General features: G+C 41.7%; 1 long non-coding RNA gene across 1 annotated transcript; it reads right to left on the bottom strand.

The window, feature by feature from the left end:
• Positions 1-6,536: 6,536 nt before the first annotated feature.
• LOC134169635 (uncharacterized) lies at positions 6,537-10,316 on the bottom strand. Its single transcript, XR_009966965.1, has 2 exons — positions 9,672-10,316; positions 6,537-7,850 (listed from the first exon to the last, which is right to left on the bottom strand). It is a non-coding gene; the product is annotated as an uncharacterized LOC134169635 (long non-coding RNA).
• Positions 10,317-10,388: the final 72 nt, after the last annotated feature.

Here is a 10,388-nt window from a genome sequence, read left to right as displayed (position 1 = left end):
ATCAGCTTTGTCTTTTTGTTTGTGTGCCAACTGCTTATCTGAAGAGATTAAAGAGAAAAAAGAGGTGAGCACTGGGGAAGCAAAGCTGTTGAAGAGCTCAGTCTGTCTAAGAAGATCAAGATGTGATTCGGTTGCAGTGTATGTCTGCAGAGGGGAAAGTGTTGGACACTGAAGAACTCTTTTCATCTACAGAGTTTAACTTGCAGAGAGGGAAGGAAGAAGTCTCTGAACATGCTTGTTGCACACACTCTGCTGTTTCATACTTGAGGGGTAAGATGGCAGAAAAGGGCCCAGCAGAGCCTGCTTTGGCAGTTCAAGAGCAGGGGAGCAGTGAGTGATGCAGTCACTTTGCAGCCACAGGGACAGGGATAAAGCCCATTGTCCAAGATGCTTAAACAAAAACACTGTAATTTTCTCACGTTGCTGTGTTATTGACTCTCTCCTATACGTAATCAATCTGGAAATTGTCAATTTTTCACAAGATGTAAGTTTGCTCCCTAATGGCAGCTTGACTCCTCTCTTCTCAATGCACACTGAGCCTATTTGCGTTGTGTGCTGATAAGACTTTATTTCTACTAAATGGGAGGTGGCGGTCATTATGAGACAGCCCTGGTTCTTCACCAGCAGAACCATAGATCATACTTTTACAATATAAGCTTATGCTCCCCATCTATCAATCAGTTAGCTTTTCAAATAAAATGCTAAGAAATCTGTTTAGCTCAATGTAGTTGGAGTAAATCAGGGACATGTATGCACTTGCTGAAGACTGAGAGGCTGGAGGTTTTCCAGACTTCATCACCTGGATGAATTGTTGAGGATTTATTTGCCCTTTTATTTCTTGACAGCTATTGCTTTAATTCTTGGCAGAGGTTAGAACAATCACACAGAACTATTTGAAAAATATTAAGATTAATGATTTTAAGTGTAAACTGTTTTCCCCACTTAGAACATTAATGAATAAGAAAATGAAGAAGCTCTTCTCTTTGAGGAAATGAGACCTCGGAGGTCTTGCCTGTCTCTCTTCAAAAGAAAAATGGAGGTGGTTTCCAGAAGAACCGAGGGTCTGAATCGACTTGTGAGAATTGTAAATGGTTGTGTTGTAGGAGCTTCAGAAGGACAGGAAGCTCGCATGCTTGCCTCTGGGGTCATGGAAAAGTAACGTGCAGCAGAAGAAAGTAAGACTTAAAAGTGCTAGAAAATATTAGGGCTCTTTTGATGAGGAGACCTGAAATACTATTAACACTTTAATACCATTCATTCAGTGTCTTCTATCAACCAGTGCTGATAGTTTCTATGCAGACTTCACTATATAGATAAGTAAACTTGATATTATATATACTACTTTTGTTTCACATATGATTTGAATTATTAAATAGCTTTCTGATGACAAGTTGTAGGCAAAATAGTCAAAATGTGTGTTTTATCTCCGGTGATCATTTGACCTGTGCTATTAGGCTTGTGTTTGCTTACTGGATAAATGTGAGTGTAGAATCAAGGGAAGGATTTGTGAAGCTGCTCTAATTTCAGTGTGTCAGAGGAGAATAAGGCTCCTTGCCTTTATTGACACAAGGTCCTGTTCTTTATGCCGGGATAACTGGAGTGTTTGCCTTGCTGTGGATCTTTAATAGAGACAAGGCACCAGCCCTTTCTACCACAGCAGCACAAGGAAGGGCAGAGCTGTGCCTTAGCCTGATGCTCACCCATGTTTACTCTAAAGAAGAGTTGTCTGCTCTCTTTTACAGGGAGACTAAGTCAGTGTGCAGTATCTGTCCAGGATATCAAAATATACTTTAATCTAACACAGGGAATGGGGCAATTGACAGAAGGAGGGAATGATACAATGAATTTGTTCACACAGCCTTTGTCTGAGGCTTATATTCAGAATGCTCATATAGATTTCTTTGCTCAGAGTATGATTTTTTATCATAATTACATTTAAAAACTAGGCTATCAGCATGACTGAGTTAAGCATGATGTTTTCATTTAGCTTTTGATGGTCAAGCATCAGCTTAGATCTTGACAGAACAAAAACCAGGCAGTGGTTCCTCCCAGGAAAAATAAAACAGAGTTTTGTTAAAATTTTGGAAAAGGGAGAAAGATACTGGAGAGGCAACAGGAAGGGACTAGAAGGAAATAATGTGCACTTGTACATGGTTGTAATGGGGTTTTCCCAGTCTCCGTCTGTCAAGGCAGTCTCCCATATGAATTCTTGAAGACAGCTCAGGAAGGCTGTGGAAATGAACTCTTACCTATGGAAGTCATACAGTTGTTACTGACCTTAAGATAAGGATTTGAGACCTTGTGTAAGTTCGGTTCATACAGTGACATGAAGGAGAATGAATCACTGGGGAAAGCAAATTAACTGGAAACTCTTATGAGATAGGATTTTCAAATTGCTCCAAAGGAAATTAGGTGTCCTGGTTCCATTAACATCTAACTGAAGCTGGAGTGTAACTCACCCAGTCTTTTCTGATAAACTTAGTGCAGGAAAAGCTCATGGTGGCTGATAACCTTGAACATTCATAGTGCCGCTGTCAGCTTCAGCCTTGACATGAGAGAGCTTGGAAGCCACAGAAACCACTTCTCTGACATTAGTCCCATGTGATGTGCGACAGCAAAACTTCACGCTGGGGGAGGATAGGAGTGGTACAATAACTGCTAACGACATCATTTTCAACAAAACCAATTTTAATCTGCTGCTTAGGGACTTGCAAATGGCCTTAAATAGCTCTTGCCATTGAAGAAGCTCACTGGAAGTGCTGTTCAGCAACGCACTTAAACATCTGCACCTTGGTTTAATTGTTCTCCAAGATATGTTTAGGTCAATCTTCAGAAGTTGCTGTGTCTGATGTTTCTGCTCCCCGTTCAGCAGTAGTGGAACAGGGGGAGGAACAGCTGTGTGCTCTCCCGGGCTTCACTCTCACACTAAGCGTTGTTCAGTAACTGTACAAATGTGAGGCTGTGCAGATGCTCCTGCTGTGATTCTCCTTCTTTCTTGTGTATTTTGATCAGCAGAATATTAGGCTGTGGTTTAGACTGCAGTGTATATGGATTATGACACAGTCTCCTGGATTGTGTATTGGGGTTCAACTCTATTTCCTACAAAAAGTGGCAGAGTTTTGCTGAACTGATGAGTCAAAGCAGTAAGATGGTATCGTCAGTAATAGGTTTATTAATGCCTTTTTCTACAAAGCCATGTCAAAACAACCACATTTTTGTTTTAGTAAAGGAAGAGAAGCAGTAAAATTGATAACCTGCTGTATGTATGTAATCCATTCTGGGGAGATACAAACAGCTAAGGCAGAGTGCAAGTAGAAATGTTCCCCCACTCGCTTTTTGATTTTCCTGCCAGTGGCAGAGTGGTGGAAGACATCTCTGCTGCCGCTGCTGTATGCTCTTTAATTTCTGCTGATTTCTGTCAGAATGGATTTTTGCCTATGCAAGCAGAGATATCCTCATAGGTCCTAAAGGGCTTTATAGTTGCAACACAGGGTTACCTTTGTGTGTCACAAGTGGCTACAATGTACTAAGGTATTGCTGTAGATACTGTTTTGATTTAGCACCAGCTCCTTGAAGAGGAGTTTGTTCTTTTCCTTTAACAAACCTACCAGGGATGTCTAGTACATTTTTCTAGAAATCATGGAAGATTTCTTGCAGAGACATTTTCTTCCTAGAAATCAGGAGCATTTTGTTATTCCATTTATGGAATGTTAAGTGTTGAATCCACATTTTATGACCTTAATCTTCAGATTACTGCCAGGCTTGGTAACTGAATACTTACGGTGCAGGAGCCACATCCTTCTGGCTAGCTCCTCAACAGGGTAACATTAGCAGTATCCCCATCTTACCCTCATTTAAACAAGAGAAATATTTCTGTTACACCAGTCATGCTAGAGAGAGAGGGCACACAGCACAGGAGGGAGGACAGAGAAGGGGAAAGTGTGAATGGTTGTCTGAGAGGACTTGGGTGAAAAGCAGTGGGGTGGGTGAGCAGAGTGGACCTGGCTCTGGGTGGGGTGACTCTGACTTGGGAGTGTTACGAGAGAACAGAAAAAGCTCTGTAAGGACAGGAGTGGACTGTGACCAGGATGGGCGAGTATGTAAAAGCACTCCCTAAAGCAAACTTGTGAAGTCCAGAACCTGGCATTGCTTCGTGGTGATGGGTTTCTGCCATTTCTGTCTGTGAGACCAGCTGCCCAGTGCCCCATCTCTACTCAGAGGTTGTCTGGTGTGAGCAGGTACTGCCACAGCTTTCATAGAAGGGTTGATGTCTCAGCTCTGCTGATTCCTGTCAGCACCAATGGAGATGGAAAGTCTGCTTTGCAATTTTTTATAAGCCGTTGTGTGTGTAATACATACAAGCCATGTAGTACACAGAACTCAAACTAGAGTTATTATATCCCCAAAGTTGCACTGGAAGAAAATGCTAATGGCAGTCTGTGTAAGCATTGTCTCTCCACTGCTCACTGTCACATGCATGTTGTATGGGACCCTCCCATTACAGCACTGCATCACAACTTTTCAGTTGGGTTCGTTCCCAGTAAACTTGCTCAAGGTGTAAGTAAAGCCTGCATGGAGAAGGGGGCTGCTGTTGTCAGCTGGACCTCTGCTTTGTGTCTCAGAGCTGAAGATGTGCAGGGAGTGAGGCTGGAAAACGCAGGACCAGGACATTGCCACGTTTCAGGAGGGTGAATGCTGCTCTCTAGAAACGGGTCCTGACCTCCCACCTACAAGAGCTCCTCTGGGGTGTGAGGCAACTCAGAAAAACTTGGCCTTTATTTAGGAAGTGTGAATTATATGCTCCTTATTGGCTACATAGAGGTGCTGTGGCAGCTGTGTTTGAACATAAAATACTCTGGAAAGCTCAGGATTCAGAGAAATTAGATTAGGCACCCAAACCTCTTGGCCTTAATCTACTTGTATTGTTCTCCTTTTCCTGCAGCAGTATTTCATAGTTAAGTTCAGTTGCATGTTTGCAGAGTGTTTTAATAGGTAGCATACACTGAAGAGCACCATCCCCTTGGGGGATGGTTTGCTGCAAATGAGGCACTGGAGAGCTCTGCAGAACAGCAAGGAGAGAACAAAATATTAAGCAGTTGACTCTTGAAGCTCCCCAGAGCTCTTCCTCTGGAAAATGTCAGCTAAGGACTGTGCCAGCACAGGGATGCAGCCGGTACATCCACGTTTGGTGAAGGCCAGGGGCATGCCACACTGAGGACATACAGAGCCCCCTGAGTAAGACATTGTGTTGTGTGGAGAGAAGTGCTGTGCAGCCTTTGCTGTTAGCGTGGCAGCATCCAGCCCTGTTCACAGGGGACTGTTATTAGTGTGCTCCTGATCAAATTCAGAGGAAATTAGGTAATTCTTCTGTTTTGGTGATACAACAAAGGCAATGGCTGAGGATGTTGTGTAGCTCTGTTAGGAGGAAGGTCTCTTTCCTCCCGTGGGAATGCTCAGAGTTGAGGCACTGCTTTGCATGACTGATTAATTTTAAGCAACTGAGATTTTTAGCAGTTACCAGTATATTTAGCATCTGGGCACAGCACAGATCTCCAGGATCCACCCCAACAAAAACTGCTGTACCTTTTTGACAGAAATAGGGTACAATGTGTAACATGCATCCATCATCTGTTACTGGTTGGGGACTGTGACTTCAGAGGTGCATGGCATAGCAGCCTCACTGCTATGTGAATGATGTGTCACAGTTTAAACCTCAGATGTGTGGATTGGGGTGGTTTCTTCCTGGCCTGGCTGCAAGCACTCATTCCAGGCTGCAGCAGCTGGCTGTACATCTGTATTCTCTGGGTGTGCATTGATTTGCAGTGAAAGACAAATGTGTAATTGAGTACAGGATGTAGAATTGTTTTTTTTTTTTACTTATTTTTATAATTATTATTATTATTATAGAGAGCTCTCCAAATGGAATATGAAGGATAAAAGGACAATTTTATACCTGAAACCAAAAAAATTTAGCTATGAACACTTATTCTTGTTCATGTTTTAGAGCAATGGGTTTGTAAATGACTGCATTATTAGGTTGCACATAGTCCTTAAACACACTGCAGTCTTTGGGGTTGTGCACATTAAATCACCTCGTTCAAAACTGAAAGCCATCAAAGCTTCAGTGATGTTTCTTCTTTGTTCCCCACTCTGATCTTTTCTGATACATTAATTCTTGCTTGGAATTAAGTCCAGAATAGGCCACAGTAGGAAATGCTGCTGTTAAGGAATTTTCACTCCAGCTGTGAGCAGTAACCTGGAACTGCAGTTTTTAAAGATGCAGGCCTTGTTTAGATCACTGCAAATCAGAACAGGATTTGCATCCCCCTCCCCCCATCCCCATCACTGAGATAAAAATTGTGGGTTTGAGTGATTTTTGGAGGGAAAGAAAATCCCCAGAAAGTCTTTTACAGCTGCTCAGTGTTTAAGGAAAGTGAATACTTCCAGATGCACCTGAGAAAAATCTCGTTTACCACTCAAGTTAATGAAGCTCTTAAGTCATGTAGTTGCTTTTGAAAATTTCACTTACTGATCAATTCCAGATTTTCCAAAGTATTTATTTTCATGTATTTCAAAACCTGTTGTTATGATGCTTTTATTATGACTCAGCATTCCTTTGGTCTACTTGACATAAATATACAATAGTACAAATTATAGAGTAAATCTTTACCTTACTTAAAAGAAAACTTAAGTCTTTTGTTGTTTTCATACCAGTAGAAAACAGGGTCATCATGTGCTCAGGAATACGGGTGGAGAGATAACTGAAGCAGAGACATGGGAAGACATTCAGGGGCTTTACTAAGTGGAAGCACTGTGCCACAGCAGTGAGTGGGGAGGCAGCAGGGACCCGCTGCCTGCTGAATCGCATCCCTGATCTGACTCTTACTGACAGCCAGCAGCAGCTGAGGTCTCCAAAGGGAAACGGCTGAAAGAAAAACAGGGTAAGAATCAGGTGAAGGGGAAAGGTTGGTAAACAGGTAGCTGTGAAGTTAAATACAAATTAAGGCCTTTAGTGTAATCTCTTGAGATCTCAAGATGACCAAGGCTGCAGAGGATTCGCCCTTGAACAGGAGAAAGGGTATGGGGCAGGGTGAGACCAGGGGAAGGCTGACTGAAGAGCAGATGTACAGGAGAGAGGGTGGATACAAGCTCTCAACTGTAAGATATTGCAATAGTTGGAACAAGAAGAAAAGGAGAAGATTAAAAGGTGGATGGTTCAGGGGAAACAGAAAACATTCCCTTCTGTATGACACTGCAAATAAATGTTACCTAGGGGGGTTGGCAGCAGTAGGTAGTATCTTCTTTTGCCGGTATTTTAAGGAGGTCTCTGTGTTAACAGCATCTGATATCCCCAGGTCAGGCACTCTGGGTTTTCCTGAACAAAGTTCAGTAGTAGCACGTTCACCTGCTCTTCAGCCTTGTGCTTTCTATAGCTGCTGGGGCTGCAGCAGTTGTGCTCTCAGCACGGTGAGCATGGGAAGATAAATTCCAGTTGCAGCAGAAATTCATGGCATTCGATTCGGTGGTGGCAACAGGGTCACAGTGTAACAAATAGCTACTCCTGGTGTGTTGGGTGAGTTGTGAAACGGCTCTTTCCAGCACTGGTCCCAGGTGCCTGTGTGCTTTTCCACCATGAATTGCCCTCTGTGCGTGTGTCCATCACGATGCTTTCTAGGATGGTGAGGTGTTTAGGAGATACGCTCCAAGTGACCTGTTTCCATACAGGGTGCATTGGCAGTACTGCAGAAGTAGTCCCAGCTGCTTATCCCACTTAATTTCGGGAGTTTCATTGCACTGGTTTGTCCTCAGTCTTATTTTCAAAGTTTCCAGCACAAAGCAAATGGAGTTACCTAATTTGGACAAAAAGATGCTCTTTTTATCACTTAGATCCCACCTGGCCAGTGGCAATAGGGCAAGTTTATGCCCTTCTCACTGGATCTCAGTTTTGCTGACTTGTTTCCAGTTTTAACCCATTTGTGAAACCAATGGTCCAAGCTGTTGGCCTTTTCTCTTCATAACCTTCTTTTAGTAGCTAAATGAGCATGTATTCAGAAGGCAGAGCTGGAGGGCAGACCATAGGTCTATGAAAGCATCAGTGTATTTGTGCACTTTATTCCAAGACCACGACTAATACGAGTCTTTGTTCATGGGTGAAAATACCCTCTCTCAATTCAATAGGATGTTATGACTTCAGTGAGGAAATGAAAAGTGAATTTAGCTGGAATACTGTATACCATGTTTGAGTGAGCTATTTACTCTTCAAGGGACTGAAATATTTTATTATTGGACAACCAAGTGGAAGTAACATTGCAGAAGTTTAGTTGGGTATGAAATATCTACTCTTACACAGCATTTCTAAACTGTTAGTCAAATGAAAGATAACAGTGGGTTTTCCCCTACTGTTTTTAAAGTGGTCAATCTCAGTCTTTGATTCTCAGCAAACCGGGGATGTTATTTTGTCTTCAGTGAGTAGCAGATGCAAATACGTCTTGAAGGCAATTAGAGTAGTTTTATTTTTGCTTACAATGAACTGCAAGCACAAAGTGGGCAGCCCAAGGTTGAAGGTTATTTGCTAAGATTATATGCCACATGTGATTCATCTCTGGCCCACTTCTTTTGATTTTATTAGCAAAACTTTAAATTTCCAGGGGATCTCTACAGTATTCTCAGGGGTCAGATGATAGGGCTGAAAATACATCTCACTGGTGGCTGTGTGAGCAGAATACACTGTGTTAACTAGATGCTGTTCAGGTAACCTGCATCCCTCTCCTGGAGTCCCAGCAATGTCAGCTACCCTGAAATACTGCACATCAGCACATCCTGGAGAAGTGCATGGCAGGCCATTTCCTCCTGCTGTTCTTCAACAGCATTGCTCTAAACAGATAACAAATGACATAAAGCCCCCAAACAGGTCTGCAGGGAACAAAAGGCCTGTTATTTCCCCAGTGGAAAGGAACATGTTAAACATTGCTTTCCTTCCCGTACCCCCCAGCTGCTGTTGGTGATTGCTGATCAAACTCAGGAGTGCTGCTTTCTTCTCCTTCTCAGTGTCCCTTACTCTGGAAAAAGTAGAGTGAATCTTCACTGCAAAGGAGATCTCAGTTTTCATTCAGCATGCCTACTGTAATAATAAAGGCAGTTTTAAGGATAGATAGCGTATAGACAAGATTATAATTATTGCTCTGAAGCTCTCCTGGAGAAGAGAAAATTTCCCATTAACATTAAACACAAATACAGGAGAAGGTGACAAATAAATGCTTCCACTATGGTACTTCTCCATGATCAAGACACTTGCCTAATCCCAACATCTAATTGTCATATGATTAAAAATGTATTTGATCTCATGAATATATAAAAGATTGTGTGTAGCAGCATAAAGTACTTGATTTAAATGCATAATTAATAGCTTCGTTTAGCTTTATATTGAAATGGAAGATCAACAAGGCATGTATCCAAGAGATGTACTGAAGTTTTTGCACCAAAGCAGCTTATTAGTGAAACTATGCTGATAACTTTTTCACTTTTAGACAGTTACCTGAAGGGGAAAAACAAGTCTGAAGCTATCTGTAAGTTTGGGGGGGGATCTTTGATATATTTGAGAAGCCAGTGAGATAAAAACTTCAAACAATCCCAAAGCACATCCATTACTTTAACAATTAACTTTTACTTACCAAGAAGGTAATTGGGGTGTAAAAACATTTAAAAAGTTGCCATTGACAGTGGTCATAGAGCATAGAAAAATCTGTGCTTGCTGATTAGTATTTAGCATAAGTGTAACTCAGGAGAAACCCACCCTGCCTGTCACTCGTGTGCAGTCTCTGGAGAACTTCATGGGTTCAGAAAAGACAACGTACAGAGCTTCTGTAGGTTCAGCTGTAAATTATGCCTTTATATTATACCCAGTGCACACATAGAAACACCACCACTTTCTGAGTTCTGCACTCGGACCATATTAAATCCATAAAATATCTAGAGTACTGGTTAATTTTAAGCCTATAAAAAATACAGTTCAGCAGTGGAGCCAAACATAGTACTTTTTGTTAGTTTTAACCATCTTGATTTGTACTTCTGAAGGAATATTAATCCAATTCACTTTTTCTTTTTTTAAAGTATATTCCAGGATTCAACTGTTTTATTTCAGTTAGGTAGCACTGAGTTGTTTCCCTTGTCCTCACTGATTGTAATGACAGCTAAATGTCAGCTTCATTTTTATCTTGGCTCAGAATATAAACAGAAAAGTGTACAAAAAGGAAAATGTTTTGTTACACACTTCTGGAATTATTTTTGATGTGTACCTTATGCCAAACAGTTTTGATTCTGCAGTGATTTGGAGCCCAAAAGCCGTACAGATACATGTCTGATTAGACTATTTTCAGCATTTTGCATCG

Source organism: Pezoporus occidentalis, unplaced genomic scaffold, assembly GCF_034315485.1.
Source record: "Pezoporus occidentalis ecotype Australia unplaced genomic scaffold, CSIRO_AGI_Poc_V1 ctg35, whole genome shotgun sequence".
Classification (NCBI taxonomy): domain Eukaryota; kingdom Metazoa; phylum Chordata; class Aves; order Psittaciformes; family Psittacidae; genus Pezoporus; species Pezoporus occidentalis.
This window is presented reverse-complemented; position numbering and strand designations above follow the sequence as displayed.